General features: G+C 37.8%; 1 protein-coding gene across 13 annotated transcripts in view; it reads left to right on the forward strand.

Annotated features, from left to right (window-relative positions):
• The window catches only part of MBD5 (methyl-CpG binding domain protein 5), a 488,069-nt gene that overhangs the window by 201,631 nt on the left and 261,600 nt on the right, over positions 1–24,838 (forward strand). For all 13 annotated transcript variants that reach the window (XM_086352266.1, XM_086352333.1, XM_086352261.1 and 10 more), the window contains one exon: positions 19,426–19,573. The gene's annotated coding sequence lies outside the window, so the exon portion shown is untranslated. The remainder of the gene's footprint in view (positions 1–19,425; positions 19,574–24,838) is intronic.

Below are 24,838 nucleotides of genomic sequence, written 5' to 3' on the forward strand. Positions count from 1 at the left end.
ACATAAAGCAAGAGAATTCCAAAACACAACTACTTCTGCTTCATTGACTGCCCTAAAGTCTTTGACAGTGTGGATCACAGCAAACTGGAAAATTCTTAAAGAGATGGAAATACCAGACCACCTGACCTGCCTCCTGAGAAACCTGTATGCAGGTCAAGCAGCAACAGTTAGAACCGGACATGAAACAACATTCAAAATTGGGAAAGGTGTACGTCAAAGCTGTATATTCTCACCATGCTTAATTTACCTTCTGTGCAGAGTACATCATGTGAAATGTCAGGTTAGATGAAGACAAGATGGATTCAAGATTGCTGAGAGAAATATCAGTAACCTTTGATATGCAAAAGACACTGCCCTTATGGCAGAAAGCAAGCAAAGAGGCACTAAAGAGCCTCTTGATGAAGGTGAAAGAGAAGAGTAAAAAAGCTGGCTTAAAACTCAGCCGTCAAAACACTAAGATCATGGCATCCAGTCCTGTCACTTCATGGTAAATACATAGGGAAACATTGAAAAAAGTGACAGACTTTATTTTCTTGGGCTCCAAAATCACTGTAGACAGTGACTGCAGCCATGAAATTAAGACGCTTGCTCCTTGGAAGAAAAGGTATGACCAACCTAGTTCAGTTCAGTTCAGTCCCTCAGTCGTGTCTGACTCTTGGCGACCCCATGAATCGCAGCATGCCATGCCTCCCTCTCCATCACCACCTCCCGGAGTCCGCCCAAACCCATGTCCATTGAGTCAGTGATGCCATCCAACCATCTCATCCTCTGTCGTCCCCTTCTCCTCCTGCCTTAAATCTTTCCCAGCATCAGGGTCTTTCCAATGAGTTAGCTCTTCACATCAGGTGGCCAAAGTATTGGAGTTTCAGCTTCACATCAGTCCTTCCAGTGAACACCCAGGACTGATCTCCTTTAGGATGGACTGATTGAATCTCGTTGGAGTCCAGGGGTCTCTCAAGAGTCTTCTCCAACACCACAGTTCAAAAGTATCAATTCTTCTGCGCTCAGCTCTCTTTAACTCTCACATCCATACATGGTTACTGGAAAAACCGTACCCTTGACTAGACGGACCTTTGTTGGCAAAGTAACGTCTCTGCTTTTTAATATGCTATCTAGGTTGGTCATAACTTTCCTTCCGAGGAGTAAGTGTCTTTTAATTTCATGGCTTTAGTCAGCATCTGCAGTGATTTTGGAGCCCAGAAAAATAAAGTCAGCCACTGTTTCCACTGTTTCCCCATCTATTTGCCATGAAGTGATGGGACCAAATGCCATGATCTTCGTTTTCTGAATGTTGATCTGTAAACCAACTTTTTCACTCTCCTCTTTCACTTTCATCAAGAGGCTCTTTAGTTCTTCTTCACTTTCTGCCATAAGGGTGGTATCATCTTCATATCTAAGGTTATTGATATTTCTCCCGGCAATCTTGATTCCAGCTTGTGCTTCTTCCAGCCCAGCATTTCTCATGATGTACTCTGCATATAAGTTAAATAAACAGGGTGACAATATACAGCCTTGACATCCTCCTTTTCCTATTTGGAACCAGTCAATCTGTTGTTCCATGTCCATTTCTAACTGTTGCTTCCTGACCAACCTAGACATTATATTAAAGCTCAGAGACGTTACTTTGCCGACAAGGGTCCATCTAACAAAGCTTTGTTTTTTCCAGTAGTCATGTATGGATATGAGAGTTGTTCTGTAAAGAAGGCTGAGTGCCAGAGAATTGATGCTTTTGAACTGTGGTGTTGGAGAAGACTATTGAGAGTTCCTTGGATAGCAAGTAGATCAAACCAGTTAATCCTACAGGAAACCAGTCCTGAATATTCATTGGAAGGGCTGATGCTGAAGCTGAATCTCCAGTACTTTGGCCACCTGATGCAAAGAGCCGACCCCCTGGAAAAGACCTTGATGCTGGGAAAGACTGAAGGCAGGAGGGGAAAGGGAGGAATGAGGATGAGATGGCTGGATAGTATCACCGACTCTATGGGCATGAGTTTTAGCAAACTCAAGGAGGTGGTGAAGGACAGGGAAGTCTGAGTGCCGCAGTCTGTGGGGTTGCGAAGAGTCAGACACAACTGAACGACTTAATTGAAATGAGTAATCATATTATCTTATACTTAGAAATTTACTTATTTTACTTACACTGTTTGATATGAATAAAACAAATGAATTATTTTAAAAACAGATAACTAAATGTTGCTAATTTGGTAAGAATTTTATCCTGGATCAATTTCACTTAGTTCAGTTCAGTCACTCAGTCAGGTCGGATTCTTTGCAACCCCATGAACTGCAGCACACCAGGCCTCCCTGTCCATCATCAACTCCAGGAGTTTACCCAAACTCATGTCCATCAAGTCAGTGATGCCATCCAACCATCTCATCCTCTGTCATCCCCTTCTCCCCCTGCCCTCAAACTTTCCCAGCATCAGGGTCTTTTCCAGTGAGTCAGCTCTTCTCATTAAGTAGCCAAAGTATTGGAGTTTCAGCATCAGTCCTTCCAATGAGCACCCAGGACTGATCTCCTTTGATGGACTGGTTGAATCTCCTTGCAGTCCAAGGGACTCTCAAGAGTCTTCTCCAACACCACAGTTTAAATGCATCAATTCTTCGGCGCTCAGCTTTCTTCACAGTCCAGCTCTCACATCCATACATGACTACTGGAAAAACCATAGCCTTGATAGACGGACCTTTGTTGGCAAAGTAATGTCTCTGTTTTTTTAATACGCTTTCTACGTTGGTCATAACTTTCCTTCCAAGGAGTAAGCGTCTTTTAATTTCATGTCTGCAGTCAGCATCTGCAGTGATTTTAGAGCCCAGAAAACTAAAGTCAGCCACTGTTTCCCCATCTATTTGCCATGAAGTGATGGGACCAGATACCATGATCATAGGTTTCTGAACGTTGAGCTTTAAGCCAACTTTTTCACTCTCCTCTTTCACTTTCATCAAGAGGCTCTTTAGTTCTTCTTCGCTTTATGCCATAAGGGTGATATTATCTGTGTATCTGAGGTTGTTGATATTTCTCCCAGCAATCTTGATTCCAGTTTGTGCTTCCTCCAGCCCGGCATTGCTCATGGTGTACTCTGCATAGAAGTTAAATAAGCAGGGTGACAATATACAGCCTTTACGTCCTCCTTTTCCTATTTGGAACCAGTCTGTTGTTCCATGTCCAGTTCTAACTGTTGCTTCCTGACCTGCGTACAGTTTTCTCAAGAGGCAGGTCAGGTAGTCTAGTATTGCCATCTCTTTCAGAATTACAGAGTTTATTTGATCCACACAGTCAAAGGCTCTGGCATAGTCAATAAAGCAGAAATAGATGTTTTTCTGGAACTCTCTTGCTTTTTCCATGATCCAGTGGATGTTGGCAGTTTGATCTCTGGTTCCTCTGCCTTTTCTAAAACCAGCTTGAACATCTGAAAGCACATGGTTCATATATTGCTAAAGCCTGACTTGGAGAATTTTGAGCATTACTTTACTAGCGTGTGAGATGAGTGCAATTGTGCAGTAGTTTGAGCATTCTTTGGCATTGCCTTTCTTTGGGATTGGAATGAAAACTGACCTTTTCCAGGCCTGTGGCCACTGCTGAGTTTTCCAGATTTGCTGGCATATTGAGTGGAGCACTTTCACAGCATCATCTTTTAGGATCAGTTTATTTGCTGTGAATATTAGTGTTTCTTGATAGATGTATATAAAGTTTTTTATTGTTAGAAAATTTAGTGTATATATAAATTTTCATGTGTTGTTCTTGTTTGATCACTATGTTGCATCTGACTTTTTGGGACCTTATGGGCTTCAGCATACCAGGCTGCAGTATCTCCCATAATTTGTTCAAATTCACATCCATTGAGTTGGTGAAGCTGCCTAACCACATCATCCTCTGCCTTGTCCTTCTCTTTTGTCTTCAATCTTTCCCATCATCAAGGTCTTTTCCAATGAGTCAGCTCTTTGCATCAGGTGATGAAAGTACTGGAACCTGAGCTTTAGTGTCAGTCCTTCCAATGAAAATACAGGATTGATTAACTTTAGAATTGACTGGTTTTGACTCCTTACAGGTCAATGGATTCTCAACGGTCTTTTCCAGTTCCACTATTTGAAAGCATCAGTTCTTCACTACTCAGTTTCCTTATGGTCCAGCTCTCACATCTGTACATGAAACCATAGCTTTGACTATACGGACCTTTGCTGGCAAAGTAATGTCTCTGCCTTTTAATATGCTGTCTAGGTTCATCATAGCTTTTCCTTCCAAGGAGCAAACCTCTTTTAATTTCATGTCCACAGTCATGTTGCAGTCACTGTCCACAGAGATTTTGGAGCCCAAGAAAATAAAATCTGTCACTATTTCCACTGTTACTCTTCTATTTGCCATGAAGTGATGGGACCAGATATCATGATGCTAGTTTTTTGAATGTTGAATTCTAAGCCAGCTTTTCAATCTTCTCTTTCACCGCCACCAAGAGGCTTTTTAGTTCATCTTCACTTTCTGCCATTGGAATGGTATCCTCTGCATATCTGGTTGTTGATATTTCTCCCAGCAATCTTGATTCCACCTTGTGATTCTTCCAGCCTGGCATTTCACACAATGTACTCTACTTATGAGTTAAATAAGAAGGGTCATAAAAACAGCCTTTTCATACTCCTTTCCCGATTTTGAAACAACCAATTGTTCCCTGTAAGGTTCTGCCTCTTGTTTCTTGATCCACATACAGGTATCTCAGAAGACAAACAAGGTGGTCTGGTATTCCCATTTCTTTAAGAATATTCACAGTTTGTTTTGATTCACAGAATCAAAAGGTTTCGTGTAATCAATGAAGCATTAGATGTTTTTCTTAATCCCCTTGCTTTCTCTATGATCCAGTGAGTGTTTGCAATTGGATCTGATACCTCTACCTTTTCTAAACCAAGCTTGTACTTGTAGAGAATTTTGGTTCATGTACTCTGAAGCTTAGCTTGAAGGATTTTAAGCATGACCTTACTAGCATGCAAAATGAGTGCAGTTATACAGTAGTTTGAACATTCTTTGGGATGGCCCTTATTTGGGATTGGACTGAGAACTGACCTTTTCCAGTATGGTGGCCAGTGCTGAGTTGTCCAAATTTGCTAACTGAGTACAGCACTTTAACAACATAATCTTTTAGGATTTTAAATAGTTCAGCTGAAACTTTATTACCTCCACTAGCTTTGTTTGTAGTAATTCTTCCTAAGGCCCCCTTGACTTTGCACTCCAGGATATCTGGCTGTTGGTGAGTTGACCATACCATCATGGATATCCAGGTCATTAAGACCTTTTTTGTATAGTTCTTCTGTGTTCTTGCCACCTCTTCCTAATCTCTTCTGCTTCTGTGTTAGGTCCTTACTGTTTATGTCCTTTATCATGGCCATACTTGCATGAAATGTTCCTTTGATATCTCCAGTTTTCTTGAAGATTTCTCTCATCTTTCCCATGCTACTGTTAACTCTTTTTTTTTTCTTTTTGCATTGTTCATTTATTTAAGAAAGGTCTTCTAGCTATTCTCTGAAACTCTCCTTGGGTATGTCTTTCCCTTTCTCCTTTGCCTTTGCTTCTCTTCTTTCCTCAGGTATTTGTAAAGCCTCCTCAGACAACCACTTTGCCTTCTTGCATTTTTGGGAGGATGGTTTTGGCCACCACCTCCTGTACAATTTTATGAACCTCTGTTCTTAGTTCTTCAATGACTCAGATCTAATCCCTTGACTCTGTTCATCACCTCCAGTACATAATCATACAGGGTTTGATTTAGGTCATACCTGAATGGCCTAGTGGTTTTCCCTACTTTGTTCAATTTGATTCTAAATGTTACAGTAAGGAGCTGAGCCTCGGTCAGGTCCAGGTCTTTTCCTATTTAGAGCTTCTCCATCTTTAACTGCAAAGAATATAATCAATCTGATTTCAGTATTGACCATTTGGTGATATCCAAGTGTAAAGTCACCTCTTGTGTTGTTGGGAAAGGGTGTTTACTATGACCAACATGTTCTCTTGAGAAAACTCTGTTAGACTTTGCCCTGCTTCATTTTGTACTACAAGGCCAAACTTGCCTGTTTTCTCTTGACTTCCTCCTTTTGCATTCCTTTGATGAAAAGGCCATCCTTTTTCATTTATCTCTAGAAGGTCATGGAGGTCTTCATAGAACCCCATCAACTTCAGCTTCTTCGACAATCTTGGTTGGGGGCACAGACTTGAATTACCATGATGCTTAATGGTTTGCTTTGGAGACAAACTGAGATCATTCTTTCATTCCTGAAACTGCACCCAAGTACTATGTTTAGGACTCTGTTGTTGACTATGAGAGCTACTCCATTTCTTCTAAGCAATTCTTCCCCAAAGTAGTAGATATAATGGTCATCTGAATTAAATTTGCCTAATCCCATCCAAGTTGGAAGTGGTCAAACAGAAGATAGCATGAGTGAGCATCGACCTTTTCGGAATCAATGAACTAAAATGGAATGGATGAATTTAACTCAGATGACCATTATATCTACTACTGTGAGCAAGAATCCCTTAGAAAAAATGGAGTAGCCATCACAGTCAACTAAAGAGTCCGAAATGCTATAGTTGAATGCAATCTCAAAAATGACAGAATCATCTCTATTCATTTCCAAGGAAAACCATTCAATATCACAGTAACCCAGCTCTATGCCCCAACCAGTAATGCTGGAAAAGCTCAAGTTGAACGGTTCTATGAAGACCTACAATACATTCTAGAAATAACACCCAAAACATATGTCCTTTTCATTATAGAGGACTGGAATGCAAAAGTAGGAAGTCAAGAAATACCTGGAGTAACAGGCAAATTTAGCCTTGGAGTACAGAAGGAAGAGGGCAAAGGCAAATAGAGTTTTGCCAAGTGAATACACTGGTCATAGCAAACACCCTCTTCCAAAAACACAAGAGAGGATTCTACACATGGACATCACCAGATAGTCATTACTAAATCAGATTGATTATATTCTTTACAGCCAAAGATGGAGAAGCTCTATACAGTCAGCAAAAAGCAAGACCAGGAGCTGACTGTGGCTCAGATCATGAATTCCTTATTGCCAAATTCAGACTTAAACTGAAGAAACTAGGGAAAACCACTAGACCATTCGGTATGAGCTAAATCAAATCCCTTAACGATTATGTAGTGGAAGTGAGAAATAGATTTAAGGGATGAGATCTGATAGACTGCCTAAAGAACTATGGACAAAGGTTTGTGACATTGTACAGGAGGCAGGGAGCAAGACCATCCACAAGAAAAAGAAATACAAAAAAGCAAAATGGTTGTCTGAGGAGGACTTATAAATAGCTGTGAAAAGAAGAGAAGCTAAAGGCAGAGGAGAAAGGGAATGATACATCCATTTGAATGCAGAGTTCCAAAGAATAGCAAGGAGAGATGAGAAACCCTTCCTCAGTGATCAATGCAAAGAAATAGAGGAAAACAATAGAATCACAAAGACTAGAGATATCTTCAAGAAAATTCCAGGCATCAAGGGAACATTTCATGCAAAGATGTGTACAATAAAGGACAGAAATGGTATGGACCTAACAGGCAAAAGATATTAAGAAGAGGTGGCAAGAATACACAGAAGAGCTGTACAAAAAAGATCTTCACAACATTGTAAGTGATCACAATGGCGTGATCACTCACCTAGAGCCAGACATCCTGGAATGTGAAGTCAAGTGGGCCTTAGAAAGCATCACTACGAACAAAGCAAGTGGAGGTGATGGAATGCCAGTTGAGCTATTTAAAAACCTGAAAGATAATGCTGTGAAAGTGCTGCACTCAATATGCCAGCAAATCTGGAAAACTCAGCAGTGGCCGCAGGACTGGAAAAGGTCAGTTTTCATTCCAGTCCCAAAGAAAGGCAATGCCAATTAGAATGCTCAAACTACCATACAGTTGCACTCATCTCACACGCTAGTCAAGTAATTCTTAAAATTCTCCAAGCCAGGCTTCAGTAATACATGAACCCTGAACTTCCAGATGTTCAAGCTGGTTTTAGAAAAGGCAGAGGAACCAGCAATCAAATTGCCAACATCCACTGGATCATCGAAAAAGCAAGAGAGTTCCAGAAAAACATCTATTTCTGCTTTATTAACTATGTGAAAGCCTTTGACTGTGTGGATCACAATAAACTGTGGAAAATTCTTCAAGAGATGGGAATACCAGACCACCTGACCTGCCTCTTGAGAAACCTGTATGCAGGTCACGAAGCAGCAGTTAGAACTAGATATGGAACAACAGACTTGTTCCAAATAGGAAAAGGAGTACATCAAGGCTATATTGTCACCCTGCTTATTTAACTTCTATGCAGAGTACATCATGAGAAACGCTGGGCTGGAGGAAGCACAAGCTGGAATCAAGATTGCTGGGAGAAATATCAATAATCTCAGATATGCAGATGACACCACCCTTATGGAAGAAAGTGAAGAAGAAGTAAAGAGCCTCTTGATGAAAGTGAAAGAGGAGAGTGAAAAAGTTGGCTTAAAACTCAGCATTCAGAAAACATAGATCATGGCAGTTGTGAATCAGGGAAGTTGGATGTGGACAAGCAGCAGATGGCAAGAGTGAACAGTGGTATCTTAAGAATCAGTGAATTAAAACGGATGAAATTCAGTTCAGTTCAGTCGCACAGTCATATCTCACTCTTTGCGACCCTATGGATTGTTGCACGCTAGGTCTCCCTGTCCATCACCAACTCCAGGAGTTTACTCAAACTCACGTGTACTGAGTTGGTGATGCCATCCAACATTCTCTCCTCTGTTGTCCCCTTCTCCTCCCATCTTCAATCTTTCCCAGCATCAGGGTCTTCTCCAATGAGTCAGTTCTTTGCATCAGGTGGCCAAAGTATTGGAGTTTCAGCTTCAGCATCAGTCCTTCCAACAAATTTCAGGACTGATTTCCTTTAGGATGGACTGGTTGGATCTCCTTGCAGTCCAAGGGACTCTCAAGAGTCTTCTCCAACACCACAGTTCAAAAGCATCAATTCTTCGGCGCTCTTTTCTGGTTTCTTTTTTCTCAATAATTCACATTTTTCATGTTAAAACTTAAAATTATTCAAATTCAGACAGATTCTAATTTCTTCATTCTTTCATTCTTCTGATTGAATCTTCAATTTTAAATTTTCAGGTTATTCTTGATGGGGAACACATGTATACCTGTGGCGGATTCATTTTGATATTTGGCAAAACTAATACAATTATGTAAAGTTTAAAAATAAAATTTAAAATAAATAAATAAATCTTCTTTAGTTTATTCAATTTAAATCTTCAATTTATTCTCCTTTCCAAAAACCATTGTTCACAGTGATCCTATGGTAAGGGTTTAGATTGGCTCATAAATACTTCCTAAATTAATTTGAAATATAAAGAATTTGAACTTTGAATTTAGTGGGAAAAAATACTAGATTAATTCTTGATGACTGTTTTTAGCATCTGGAATTTTTAATTTTTGAAATAATATCTTTGAAATAAGGATGCACTATAGTCTAAACCAGGTTTAATCTATTATTTTATTCTTTTCCTATGTTTACTTATCCATATTAATTTTACATGTTCCGTGGTTAGATTTTTGTCTTCGTGCTTAGATTTTGAAATGTGAAGTGTCTGAAGAGCTGTTTTACTATTTTCTTTTAGCAAGGTCTTATTAGAACTGTGGTTATTCACAGTCATAAACTGAAACCCTTCCCTAGTATAGTTCATCTTGGGCTTCCCAGGTGGTGCTAGTGGTAAAGATCCCAAAGCCAACACAGAAGACGTTAAGAGACATGGGTTCAGTCCCTGGGTCAGGAAGATCCCTTGGAGGAGAAAATGAATATCCACTCCAGTATTCCTGCCTGGAGAATCCCAAGGATAGTGGAGACTGATGGCAACAGTCCAGGGGGTTGCAAAGAGTCAGACATGACTGAAGCAACTTAGCACATATGTACTCATATGTGCTTAGTAGTTTATTTTTATAGTTTAGTAGTTTATCTTAGTTTATTTTTAATACTTTAAAAATAAAAACTTCTCTAATAAAATGAGTTCATTCTTTTCATAGAAAAAAATTTGATGACAGCTATATTATATGCTATAAGTTTTTCAATTTTAAATTATATAAGTCAATGCTTTTTGGTGTATTCACCTTGTTGTACATCAATTACCACTTATTTCAGAACATATTCATCACCCCAGAAAGGAACTCTGTACCCCTTACCAGTCAGTCTTCATTCCCCTCTATGCCAAGCCCTAGCAAACATTAGTCTTCTGTTAGTCTCTATGGATTTGCCTATTCTGAACATTTTACATACATAGAGTCATACACTGTTCTGCTTTTTGTGTCTTGCTCCTTTTACTTAGCATAATGTTTTCAAGTTACATTTATACTGTACCATGTGTCAAATTTTCATTCCTTTCATGACCAAATAATATTCCATTGCATGGGTGGTACTACATTTCATGTATTAATTCAGCAATTCATGATAGTTTATTCTTTTTGAATCAGTTATTATCAGTGACAAGAATTCTAAAACTGTCATTTGATACCAAGCAGTCTTTGATATATGTTTTAGACATTAAAAATTGGTGATATGTTTTTTTAATTTTGGTGTGTTTTTAACCATTATAATGGATTTAAACTTCCCTTTCAAAACTAGAAAGTTCTGAATTCCAAAACACATGTGACTCCCAAAGGTTTTGGATTGGTATTGTGTAAACTATCTGGAATTAAGAGAAAAGGAGAATTTGGTCATCCATTAAGAATATATATTGTTTTTTCTAGGTAAACATTCACTTGACCCTGCCTGCCTTATTTCTGTAGCTAAAGTGCATCCTTTTTGAAAAGATAGTTTCTCTTCTGTTTTCACCACCAGAAACTGAGTTCATTTTTGCTCTAGGTATAAAGTTGCAGCTTCTTTACATCTGTGAGCAGCTCATATCTATTAAAGAAGTTAACAGACTAAATCTCAAAAATCTGTATACTTTTCACTTTTCTAGGTACTTGCCTGTAACCTCCTTGAAAACAAAAACTATCGTTTATCTCTTTTTTTCTACAAGGCTGGCAAAGAGTTTCTACTCGTCTGTTTACCGGAGAAATAATGAATGAATATGTAGAGTGAATAAATATTATCACTTATTTTTCCTAATCTTTGATAGAGTGTTTATCAACATTTTTAAAATAAGTGTTAAATTTTTCAAGAAATGTCATTGTTTTCAGTTACAAAAAATGTTAGGAAACTTTATTATTAAAAATCAGATCAAAACCCAAAGCTTTATGAGGTATGATTACAAATCAAGGGGAATTGGACCTCTATAGTGAACATTCAGAGAAATAACATTTCTAAATATGATAAGTTACAAAAGCATAAAGTTTAGAAAACTATTACATAAAACTTCTATGAAGCCTGTAAATCTGTTTTTAATATCAGCAGATTTTAATTGCTAAATCAGAGAAAATTTTGCTCAAGAAAATTTTGAATATGATCCTCACCATATTCTTTTTTATACTGACTTAGAATATTTGCGTCTTCTAGGGGTTACTTTTGATTAGATAAATGCAACTTACAGATTTGATGACAGTCATCTTAAGGTAAATTTACAGGATTGATGGCATCACCGACTCAATGGACATGAGTTTAAGTGAACTCCGGGAGTTGGTGATGGACAGGGAGGCCTGGCGTGCTGCAGTTCATGGAGTCCAAAGAGTCAGATATGACGGCTGAACTGACTGACTGACAGGATTTATAGGATTTTTATGCTCCTCATTAATTGTTGGCACTGTTGTTGTTTAGTTCCTAAGTCATGTCTGACCTTTTTATGACCACATGGACTATAGCCCACCTGGCTTCTTCTGTCCATGTGGTTTTCCAGGAGTGGGTTGCCATCCCAGGGGATCTTCCTGACCCAGGAATCAAATCTGCATCTCCTGCATTGGCAAGCAGGTTCTTTACCACTGAGCCACCAGGAAAGCTCCCTCAGTGATTTTTGTTGTTATTGTTATTGTTCAGTCACTAAGTTGTGTCCAACTCTTTGTGACCCCGTTGTCTGCAGCACACCAGGTTTCCTTGTCCTTCACTATCTCCCAGAGTTTGCTCAGATTCATGTCCATTATGTCTGTGATGCCATCCAACCATTCATCTTCTGTCACCCCCTTCCCCTCCTGCCCTCAATTTTTCCCTGCATGGGGGCCTTTTTCTGATGAATTGGCTCTTCACATCAGGTGGCCAAAGTGTTGGAGCTTCAGCTTCAGCATCAGTCCTTCCAGTGAATATTCAGGATTGATTTCTTTTCAGATTGACTGGTTTGATCTCCTTGCGGTCCAAGGGTCTTTCAAGAGTCTTCTCCAACACCACAGTTAAAAAGCATCCATTCTTCAGTGCTCAGCCTTCGTTCTGGGCCAACGTTCACATCCATACATGACCACTATACAAACCGTAGCTTTAACTGTATGGAAATTTGTCAGCAAAGTGTTATCCCTGCTTTTTCAATACACTAAGTTTGTCATAGCTTTTCTTCCAAGAAGCAAGCGTCTCTTAACTGCATGGCTGCAGTCAGCATCCACAGTGATTTTGGAGCCCAAGAAAATAAAATCTGTCACTGTTTCCACACTGTTTTTACTCATTGATTATATGTCACCAGAAGTTTCTTTGTACTTGCTGTCTTAAACCAACAATCTATGAGACAGCAAATTTAAAAATGTAGGAGTAGTAGTTAAACAATTTAAACCTCTGTAATAATCACAAACAGCATGGGGCAAAGGAGGTCATCCAAGTGATCAGCTGCCAGAGTGGCTAAGATACAAGCATGCTTATCAGGTCTCTAGTATAGTCATTGAATCATATGCTTTAGGTGCTCTCAAATCATTCCATTAATTCCAATAACTCTACAGTTATTAATTTCTTAAAGTTGTAAACATATTATTACTGCCTCTAAAATTATGATCTCCTTGGAAAATTCTCTGACCGTCTAGATCAGAGATCAGCAAACTCTGTTAAAGGCCAGATAGTAAACATTTTAGACTTGGCTGACCAGCAGGTCCTCAACTGCTATTGGGGCATTTTGAAAGCAGTGACAGGTGATACATGAATAAATGAGCATAGTGTTTCTGCTTTATTTATGGACACTGAAATTTAAATTCCATATAATTTTCAGGTGTTGTGAATTTTTGTTGTAGTGATGCTTTTTGAAATGTTTAAAATATAAATACTATTCTTGGCTTGGGGGTGGGGCAAGGGGGCATACAAAAAAGGTGGCAAACCAGATTTGTTCACTGGTTGAAATTTGCCAGCCTCTGCTCTATGTTAAATCTAATGGTAGAGAAAATCAGCTATAGTATTACATTCTCAAACTCCTCCAACTCCTACCAGTTCTCTCATGCTGTCCCAAAGTGATTTGAGCTTATACCTGGTGACAAAAGATGTTCAACTTGTTACCAGCAGCTTCTGTGTAACCCCAGTAATGTTGCTTCTTTGTCCCACTTCACAAGTAGCTCACAAAAGTAAATAAAAGGAAATTTCAACACTGCCTGCTGTGAAACTAATTGTCTTTTGTTAAGATGATGTTCAGTTCAGTTGCTCAGTCACATCCGACTCTTTGCAACCCCATGGACCGCAGCACGCCAGGCTTCCCTGTCCATCACCAACTCCCGGAGCCTATTCAAACTCCTGTCCATCGCTTCAGTGATGCCATCTAACCATTTCATCCTCTGTTGTCCCCTTCTCCTCCCACCTGCAATCTTTCCCAGCATCAGGGTCTTTCCCATTGATTCAGTTCTTCGAGTCAGGTGGCCAAAGTATTGGAGCTTCAGCATCAGTCCTTCCAATGAATATTCAGGACGGATTTTTGGATGGACTGGTTGGATCTCCTCGCAGTCCGAGGGACTCTCAAGAGTCTTCTCCAACACCATAGTTCAAAAGCATCAATAATGGAAACAAAAGCTAGGAAACTTGGAAACCAGGCTGTAGTTGGTTCTTGTTGTTTAGTCATTAAGTCACATCTAGCTACTTCACTTTCACTTTTCACTTTCATGCATTGGAGAATGAAATGGCAACCCACTCCAGTGTTCTTGCCTGGAGAATCCCAGGGATGGGAAGCCTAGTGGGCTGCCATCTATGGGGTCGCACAGATTCGGACACAACTGGAGTGTAGCAGTAGCAGTAGCAGCTACTTTGTGACCCCATGGACGATAGCCCACCAGGCTTCTCTGTGCAAGAGATTCTCCAGGCAAGAATACTGGAGTGCGTTGCTGTTCTCATCTCCAGGGGACCTCCCTGACCCAGGGATTGAACCCATGTCTCCTGCATAGACAGACGGATTCTTTACCACCAAACCACCAGAGATGCCCCTCCTAGTTGGTTCTGTGCTGTATGCAAAGCTTAGTTACTCAGTCATGTCTGAGTCTTTGTGACCCCATGGACTGTAGCCCACCAGGCTCCTCTGTCCACGGGTTTCTCCAGGCAAGAACACTGGAGTAGGTATGCATTCCCTTCTCCAAAGGATCTTCCCAACCCAAGGATTGAACCCAGATCTCCTGTGCTACAGGCAGATTCTTTACTGTATGAGCCACCAGGGAAGCCCATGGTTGGTTCTACCACTACACAAAGTTCTGAAGTTTCTCAAACTTCTGAGGCTCCATTTTCTTTCCCGCTCCTCTGTAAGAAGTACTGAGAGGCTCCATTGTGGTAGTCAATATGAAATCACTGGTAAAGTAAAAAGCATATAAAACATTGCATTTTATGTTGCAACAGTGTTGATGGTTGTACTCTGTTGTTTACTCATACATATGATTTCTTGCAGAATTTCCTATATATGATGATATATTCCCCTTGAAGATTAGGTATAGATTAAAGATCGCTAATAAACTTTCACAGGCATTTTACCTTTATACTTTCACACTTTTAAGCTACTCTCATCTCCTTACTCTATAGATGTATCAAATTCATTACTAATAGTGCTATGAAATTTTAAAATTATATCCCTCATATTCTTTCTTATTCCTTTATGAGGGCAGAGACTTTGTTTCATCACTGTTGTATCTTCAGTATCTAAAACAATATCTGGAATAGATTTGAGTCTCATAAATAATTTGAGTGAATCAAAAATAATCCCATATGTTAATTTGCTTTTCATTATCAAAAGGAATGTAGAAAGCTAATTAAATACATTATAAACAAAATGTATTTAAATATGGAAAATATGTAGGTTTCCAAAGGAAATCTACTTTTGCAGTTTTAATAAAATGTAGATCTATCCACAGATCCTTTAGGGTCCATGAGCCCTAGTTTTTAAAATATAGAAGAATATTTAACTTGTATCAGCAGGCACACAATCCATAACTATGATTGTGAAATTACTTCAACAGCATAAAAAAAAATGCAAGCTTTATTCGGTCTTTTTAATAAGCCCTTCTTCTGCACTTTTAAGTTACAAGATAAAGAACAATGGATTTATAAACTTTATTTTGGTTAAATTTCTTTTGGTTGCAACAAGAAAAACAGTTTGGCAAACTTACTTAAAAAGGGCATTTGCCTGGGAAGATACTAAAGTATCATGCATTTGACAGGCAGGAAGAAAAGAAACAAGGGTAGCTCTGGGGATTTCATCTTTCCCTAGAGTAGAGCACTTGATGAGGGCTCCCGCTCACACATCCAAATTTCAGGCTACTAAAATAGAAATTCAGCTTGGATCACTGATGCATGCCTGAAAAGGTCAGCCAAAGTCAGAGAGTAGAATCACGCAGTAGAGCTATCAGTACTGAGAGCCACTGTTCAGTGCCAGGGTGATTTGAGAAGCTACATCATGAGATGTGTAGTCTTATTAATCTGACTTCAGAAAGTACATTTATTTTATATCTATTAATGTCTCAAAATGAAATATTATACTGAAAGCTGCAGGACATCTTTGTCCACTGACAATTAGATAAATTTACAATTATGAATTTTAATGTGCCAAATCACCCACTGCCATATTAATTAATGGCTTAATATCTCATGATACAGCGAATTTAATGCAGTGGCAATATAGCATAGAGACTTAAGAGTATAGACCTTTGAACTAGACTTGCATGGCTTCATATCTAGCTCTCCCACTTTATTGGCTATGAAAGTTTGGACAAATTGATCTCTGACCCTTATTTTTGCTGTCTATAAAGAGGAAGTTTATCAGTGAGCTTTTGCTGTACTACAAACCACCACGAAAATCTCACTGGCATGCCACAATAAGCATTTAGTTCTTGCTCAGAAATCTGTGGGTAAGAGGAGTAGGTCTGATCCAGACTGGACTCAACCAGATGTGGGTTCAAGTGGAAGATGCATCTGGGTCTGTGCCTCATGTCTCATCTTCCTTGGACCTGTAGCTACCTGAAACATTTTTTCCTCAGAGACTAAGGCAAGATAGCAAGGAAGAAACCAAGTTGCTAAAGCATACATATTTCAAGGCTCTGCTTGTGTGTTGTCTGCTGTTACCCCATTTGGTCAAAGCAAGGCATGTGGCCAGTTCCAAACTCAAAGAGCAGAGAGGTATATATGCACCTCCTGTGGTCACATGGTAGGGAAAAGGAGGAGTAATCCAGGCTACCACAGGGGGTTGATATTGGTATCTAGCTAGTACAGATGTTTTAAGTTTAATAATATAATGTAAGAACTTAGAATAATACCTGGCACACAGTAAATGCTAAATAAATATTTGTTATTATTAGGCATACTCTTCAGCAGAAACTTACACAAAAGTTGAGTATTCTGTATCTGTGACATAAAGTGGTTATTTGACAAGTGTGTCACTTCATTTGAGTTAAACATACATGCTTAAATTTAAGTAAAAACTAGTTTCTGTTTTTTAATTGTAGGTTAGATAAACAAGATTATATGTCTTTGAGATGAGCCAGTCAACTTCTGGGATAGTCAGAGTGATTACTGCCTCAGTTATTTAACTTAGTAAAATCGTGGAACTACTAAAGATTGAGTTCTGCCCTCTCATTTTAGAGATAATGTGTTGGGTCAAGAATGGTGAAATATCTAAATCAAAGAGAAAAAGGTAGATAGATGGAAGATGAATGGTTAAGTGATAAATAGATAAGTAGTTAAATAGAAAATGGGAACACAAAGAAGCACCTAGATTTCTGGAATTCTGTTGAGCTCAGGTGTTGTTTCCTGTTGTTTTATCTAAATGTTATCATATTTTTTTCTTTCAATCAACTATACAAGAAGAAATCATTTTAAGAGTCTTTCAAAATAATTTTTTCAACTTTTCCTTCAATTGAGAAGAATATTATTATTATAGAATAGGATTTATTTATAATATTAAGAATAAAAACTAATCTTTACAGAGGATTACTTACCCTTTCATCTAATATTTTTGAGTACTTATCTGTTAGCCACTGGGCATGCAGCATGAAAAAAAAAATTGGTATTGTAAGCTTACATTACTTAAAGGAGACAGGCAATAAATAAATAAATATATATTATATTCCACAATTCTTTACCTGCGATTCTAAAATCCAAAAGCTCTGAAACAAAGTTTTTGCAACTCATAAAGATAAAACCTGACCTAATATTAATTTGTTGAGTAGTAAAACTAATAACTATTTGTTGCCTTTTTATAAATATCACTTAGAATATATGTTTTGCTTTTAAAGATATTGACATTTTATTTCAGGGTACTCAGAGTCGGGAGGGAGAAGGCAATGGCACCCCACTCCAGTACTCTTGCCTGGAAAATCCCATGGATGGAGAAGCCTGGTGGGCTGCAGTCCATGGGGTCGCTAAGAGTCGGACACGACTGAGTGACTTCACTTTCACTTCTCACTTTCATGCATTGGAGAAGGAAATGGCAACCCACTCCAGTGTTCTTGCCTGGAGAATCCCAGGGACGGGGAAGCCTGGTGGGCTACTGTCTATGGGGTCGCACAGAGTCGGACACGACTAAAGCGACGCAGCAGCAGCAGCAGAGTCAGGAGAGAGAGTGCATAATTATAGTACGTTTACCATATTACCTATAAAAACTCAATACTTAATTACAAGACCTATCTGATCCCTTAGGGATTATGTTGGGTTGTATAATATCTAGAAAGTACTCTGCCTGGAACTGAAGCATGTATGGTATAGAAAATGAGGATCAGTAGGGAGAGGGGTGAGTGATGGAGGGTGGAAAAGTTGTTTAGCTAGTAATAAAAGAAAACCTCTCTGGGTGGTGACGTTTGAGTAAATTCTTGAAACATGTGATGTTGCTGTCAGAGAAAAGAATATTTCAGACATTGGGAACAGGCATGTGGCTGTGTGGAGAAGTGTTCCAGTCTGAGGAAGGACCAGGGTCAAAGACCTAAACTGAAAGTGTGCTTGCTGCTGCTGCTAAGTCACCTCAGTCGTGTCTGACTCTGTGCGACCTCATAGACGGCAGTCCACCAGGCTCCCCCATCCCTGGGATTCTCCAGGCAAGAACACTGGAGTGGGTTGCCATTTCCTTCTCCAATGCGTGAAAGTGAAAAGTGAAAGTGAAGTCACTCAGTCATGTCCGACTCTTAGCAACCCCATGGACTGTAGCCCCCCAGGCTCCTTGGTCCATGGGATTTTCCAGGCAAGAGTACTGGAGTGGGGTGCCATTAGCATATTTATAAACTAGGATTTGGATGCCCGGCAAGGAGAAGTATGTTAGGATAGGTATCAGAGGGTGCCCAATCATTTAAGGCAATGTAATGCTTTGGATTTTATCATGGATGCTCTAGGGTATCTTTGAAGGATTTTGACTAAGAGTGTCTAAAGTCCAATTTTCTTTTTAAAAATATTGATATGTTGCACTGTAGATAATAAAAAGGACCCTCTTTTGCTCTGTGGATAATAGATGGCTATAGTACCAAAGATGAGAAAAAATAAATGATCATAACTAGATGAAACTGAGAAATTAAATGGTAACTGGTCATTTTAAACCAAATAATCTTGATTGTACTTTAAAATAGATATCCATTGAGTACATGCTGTACTTGAATTAATAACCTAAATATTATTTAACTATGATGTTTTTTCTTTCTAGATTTTTCTCTCATTATTAGGGCTGAGAAACTTAGCTTGGTCATGATAATAATACTATTCTCTATCTTCTTCCCTCTTCCAGAGAGTTTTCTGTTCTGCCTACTGGGAAACAACTAGAGGAAAGAGCCCTAAACTTGAAATGATAAGAATTGGTTTCTTGTGTTGGCCCTGCCACCATTTGATTGTAAAAATGGTTGAGTTGTTTAACCTGTCTGGATTTCAGTTTCCTATCCTGAAAGATACGGGGATTGAGTCATCTGATATAGCTCTTTCTTACCTGGAGTTATATATTTAGCAAGTCCTGTGTGTAAGACTAAAACTCTGTGATTCTTAATGAGACCTAATTAAGAATCACAAAATGTTCTTAAATATAAATCTAAAAAAATGTAGAATAACTGGATATCTGTCTAAAATTTATGCTTATTTTCCTTTTAACAGGACCAGGGAAATAAACACCAGAAGACAAGAACACGGAATATTTTCCTTCATCAGTCCGTAGAAGTATAATCCTCCTCTAATTTTATCAAACACAAAGGAATGACTACCTTGACAGATGGCCACAGAGGATGTCAACAATTTTTTGGAGGCAAGTAATGAAATATATGTGCTATGAGTTTTATATTATTAAGTATATAAAAACAAATATAATTATGTTTTAGAAAAAATAAAACATATTTTTAATACTTTTTCTATCATAACTATTTATCCCTTCCTGTTTTTTCCCCTGAGCACTATTTCATGTATAAAATTATTGTAAGCTGCTTTTACCCTAACCTGGAGTACTATATAGTATATAGGACTCATTATATCCCTAAATACAAAAACAATTAAATAATAGCAATTAAGTACCCAAGTTTAAAAACAGGGCTCTTTACATCTCTCTTGGACACATATATAACTACAAATACTAAAGTTACTTATGAAGTTAGAATTATTTTCTATTTATTTTAAAAGTATCTATACCATATAGAGGGCTTCCCTGGTGGCTCAGAGGATAAAACGTCTGCTTGCAATGCGGGAGACCCGGGTTTGATCCCGACCCAGGTCGGGAAGATCCCTTGGAGAAGGAAATGGCAACCCACTCCAGTACTCTTGCCTGGAAAATCCCATGGACTGAGAAGCCTGGTAGGCTACAGTCCGTGGGGTCGTAAAGAGTCAGACACAACTGAGACACTTCACTTTCATTTTATACCATATGTAATTTTTTTGAAATTTTTGCATTTCCTGGTTATTTTAAACAAATATTCTAAAGTGCTCTAAAATCTTGGGAGGTCATCCCTTTACATCCCTGTTGTTGTGCAGTCACTCAGTCGTGTCTGACTCTTTGTGACCCAGTGGACTGTAGCACACAAGGCTTCCCTCTCCTTCACCATCTCCCAGAGCTTGCTCAAACTCATGTCCATTGAGTCTGTGATGCCATCTAGCCATCTTGTCCTCTGTCTTCCCCTTCTCCTCCTGCCTTCAATCTTTCCAAGCATCAGGGTCTTTTCTAATGTGTTGGCTCTTCAAATCAGGTAACCAAAGTATTGGAGCTTCAGCTTCAGCATCAGTCCTTCCAATGAATATTCAGAGTTGATTTCCTTTAGGATGGACTGATTTGATCTCCTTGCAGTCCAAAGGACTCTCAAGAGTCCTCTCCAACACCACGGTTCAAAAGCATCAATTCTTTGGCATTCAGCCTTCTTGACCATCCAACTCTAACATCCGTACACGATTGCTGGAAAAACCATAGCTTTGACTATACGGACCTTTGTTAGAGAAGTAATGTCTTTGCTTTTTAAGATACTGGCTAGGTTTGTCATAGCTTTTCTTTCAAGGAATAAGCATCTTTTAATTTTATAGCTACGGTCACCATCTGCAGTGATTTTACGTCCCTAGCAGCTTTATATTTTGTGAGAATCATCCATCCCAAAATCCCATTGAACTTTCATTACTTTCACAACAGCTCTTATTGCTCCTGCAAAAATAGCAGACCAAGAATTGTAGACCACAGTTCCTTCTTCAAAACTGAAATTAATTGCATTACCCTCTAAAGGGGATTTGCTTGGAAAGAAATTGACTGCATTATAAAGAAAAAAATAATAAATATAAGGAATCTGTCTTCTCCACTTCCATGAAAAATAAAGGATTATGTAAATAATATGAAATGAAATAAAGGTAAACTCATAAAAACTTGAGTAGAATGCAGTAAAATTGAATTTCTCCAAGCATTTTATACAAACAAAGAAACTGTAGAGATGTTCAGAATTTTTAATTTACCGTTAATTCAACTCATAGGCCTAAGGTCATCCAGCAAATGAGTTTGCTTTTTAAGTTGAACATAAAGGACTGCTTTCTAAGTGAAGGAGACCATAAATGTTTAAAAACCCCAGTGTGGAGCTTCTGAGTTTTCTTTCAGTAACTAGAGTCAAAATTAATTTTTGCTTTTCTGCTGGGGAAAATTTCATCTAATTACATTCAAATTATTCTGCAACTTTTTGGATAGCAAATCCTGATCACCAAAGAAAAGAAAAAGCAGCTGTGTTGCCCTTTCCTCATAGTTATAAGAATAGCATTATTATGCAGTCACTAGGCTTTATAGAACCATAAGTGATTATCCACTGGTTGCCTTCTGGCAGAGAGACACCTAAACCTTTCTGAACTGCTGATAATGTATGCCTTCTCTTTTTAAGGATCTTCAAAGAAATAGATTTCATTGCTTCCTTCAGTAAACCAATATACTATAACAGCTGTCAGGAGTTAGGGAGATATTTCTTTACCCTTTTATTCAGTGACTGTTTCTAAAAATTCTTTTCTTAGAATTACATTTTAATCATGATGTAAATCTTCTCTTAATTTGGTAGATATAATTTACCTATTTAAGAAAATATTTCAAATTGACCCATTGCTCAATTAATGAAAATAGTTCCCATAAACAATGCTTCCATATAAGCAACCTGTTGTTGAGTTTCTTTCTCTGATATTTCCTTTTTTAACTTACCCACATGTCATATCTTATTTTGGTCTTCAGTTATTCTTTAATCACAGCATCATATCAATGCCTTATAGCTGTAATTTATCTTCCTTCCACATTATATTAAAAACCAGCTCTTTTTTCTCTTTGAATTGCATTCTATATTTGACCGTGTCATTAATAAGCCACAGATATTTATAATTCTAATCAAAAGGGCTGACTCATTTCACATATTTTAAGGTTTATTTGCAAATTATGTTTTATAAAAAAATTTAGTAGTTAGAAAGGCAGTCAGAACATAGTGGGTATGACTTACAAGCTTGCTATTCAAGAACACAAATTCCTAGGACAGATTGACAAACCACAACTGTGCCACCCCCACCAACTGTGTTAACTTGGGCAGATTATTGATTGTCTTTGTCCCTCAATTTGTACATCTTTAAATTTGAGAATAATAATTATAAGGGTTAAATGGGACTGATAATGTAAGTAAATAGCTTAGCTGCCTAACACTTGTATAATTCAATAAGTAGTTGATGCAGTTTTTCTACTTTTTGCAAAATGAATGTAAACAGGTTTCCTTATAGTAGTAAACTGAACTCTTGCAAAAGCAATAATGAATTTATCCATTATACTCATGCCAAATTTCTTTTGCATCATGTTTGTTGTACTTCTAGTAAATTTTATTCACATTGAAGTTTCCCAATGAGCAATTTTAAAGTTTATTTTTAAACATGTAAAATATAGTTTATCCAAAAATAATCATTAAAAAATATTTTTTAAAAAATTGTTGTTAACATTTTAGCCTCATGAAAACTATGTATATTCCAAATTTTTTAAGAAAGTTTACTTGGATATTCATGGAATCACTGCCTGCCCTAAAATTTTGACTTCTTATCAACCACTGTTATTTGGAGAAATATCTCATGTGCAGGGAAGAATGATTTGATGAATTTTCTCATTTGTATTAAATATCTTTTATATATACATTGATCAGGTATTTATTTAATCTGAGAAACTGATTTGATATTTCACTGGAAAGATAAAAGTGAATAGGCAGTTTGGTTCTCTGTTAACATTTCTGTAAGAGATATCACAAACTGGGTGATTTAAATTAACAAAAATGTATTATCTCGCAATCCTTGACACTAGAAGTCTGAAGTTGAATTGTCCACAGGGGCATACTGTTTTGATGGCATTGGGGAGAATCTGCTCTATGCCTTTTTCTTAGCTTCTGTGATGGTGATGTTCCTTGGCATTTACTGGTTTATAAACTCATCACTCCAATCTCTGCCTCCCTCATCACATGGTTTTCTCCTTGTGTGTCTTTGTCTCTTCTCTTATTGTAAGGATACACTCATGTTGGATTCAGCATGACTTGATCTTAATTTGATTAACAATTTCCAAAATAAGGTCACTCATAGGTGTTGAGTCTTAAGATTTGAATGTATCTTTCCGGGGAACACAATTCAGCAATAGCACTGTCTTTTTATGTACATATATGTTCTGGGCATCCCATGTGGTTCGGTGGTAAAGAATCTGCCTGCCAGTGAAGGAGAGAGGTTCAGTCCCTGGGTTGGGAAGATCCTCTGGAGGAGGAAATGGCAACCTACTCCAGTATTCTTGCCTGGAAAATCCCATGGTCAGGGGAACCTGGTGGCCTGCAATCCATAGCATTGCAAAAGAATCAAACATGCTTTAGCAACTGAACAACAACAACATGTGGTATACAGATCATCAGTACATTTTTATCACATCTTTTCTGTATTCATTGCCCATATATTTAGACAATTTTCATACATTTTACATGTAATAAAACTTATTCAGGGTGTGTACTCTTATTTCAGCCCATCAATAAAAGGATTTTATATATGTTTTCTTCTCTTTGAGCTTCTGAAAGGAAGGAAGGTGAAACATAAAATCCTATTGTAGGCTCCTTTTATTTTTCCATTCTTGCATAAAGTTTCCAAAACATACTTTTCTTGCAGGTAAAACGGGCTCAAATTACTCTTTGCATGTAATCGGCACTGAATAATGTTTATGAATTAAATGAAGAAAGTTATAATTATGCCCTTGCTTATAGACAGCATCCAGAAGGATTGCTATTGCAAGATAAGCTAAAAGAACTCAATTATACACCATTTATGTTAAATATTTTCCTTGAATTTGGTATAAAAGATAAACATAGGTAGGCACAAGAGAGTTTGCAGTGCATAAAAATGAAATATGTTCTGTATTTCCCGGAACTTAATCCTTAAGAACTCAAGGCTTTGGCTTACATTTTTATCTAATTTTCTAAAAGTTGAAACTTTGTGGAGAAAAAAAAGCAAAATACATGGTTAAATGACTAGTTGACTGTGTATTTCAGGAATGGGATCTGATTTTCCAAACTATGGATCAAATTAGTAAGGTGGTGGTTCTTCACACTTACCCTGGGAAAGTTTTTTAAAAACACAGATGTTTTGATCCTATCTCTACTGGTTAATCTTGATTCTGCCAATTACTAGTTGCATGAGTTTGAGCATTATTTAGTCCACTGAATCAAATTCAAGAGTAGAAGATTTTCCAGACAGGGAAAGACAAGTATCATGTTATATCCTCTGTATGTGAAATCTAAGAAAATTATACAAAGGAATTTATTTTCAAATAGAAATAGACTCACAAACTTAGGAAACAAACTTATGGTTATCAAATGGGAAAGAAGGGAAGGGATAAATCAGGGATTTAGATTTAATATATACACAGTACTATATAGAAAATAGATAAATAAGGACCTATCATATAGCACAGGGGACTACATTTAATACCTTCTAATAACTTATAATGGAAAAAGTCTGAAAAAGAATACGTGTATGTGTATAATTGAATCACTTTGCTGTACACCTGAAACATTGTAAA

Source organism: Bos grunniens, chromosome 2, assembly GCF_055505025.1.
Source record: "Bos grunniens cultivar Pamir isolate PY7600 chromosome 2, Bosgru_T2T1.0, whole genome shotgun sequence".
NCBI lineage: Eukaryota > Metazoa > Chordata > Mammalia > Artiodactyla > Bovidae > Bos > Bos grunniens.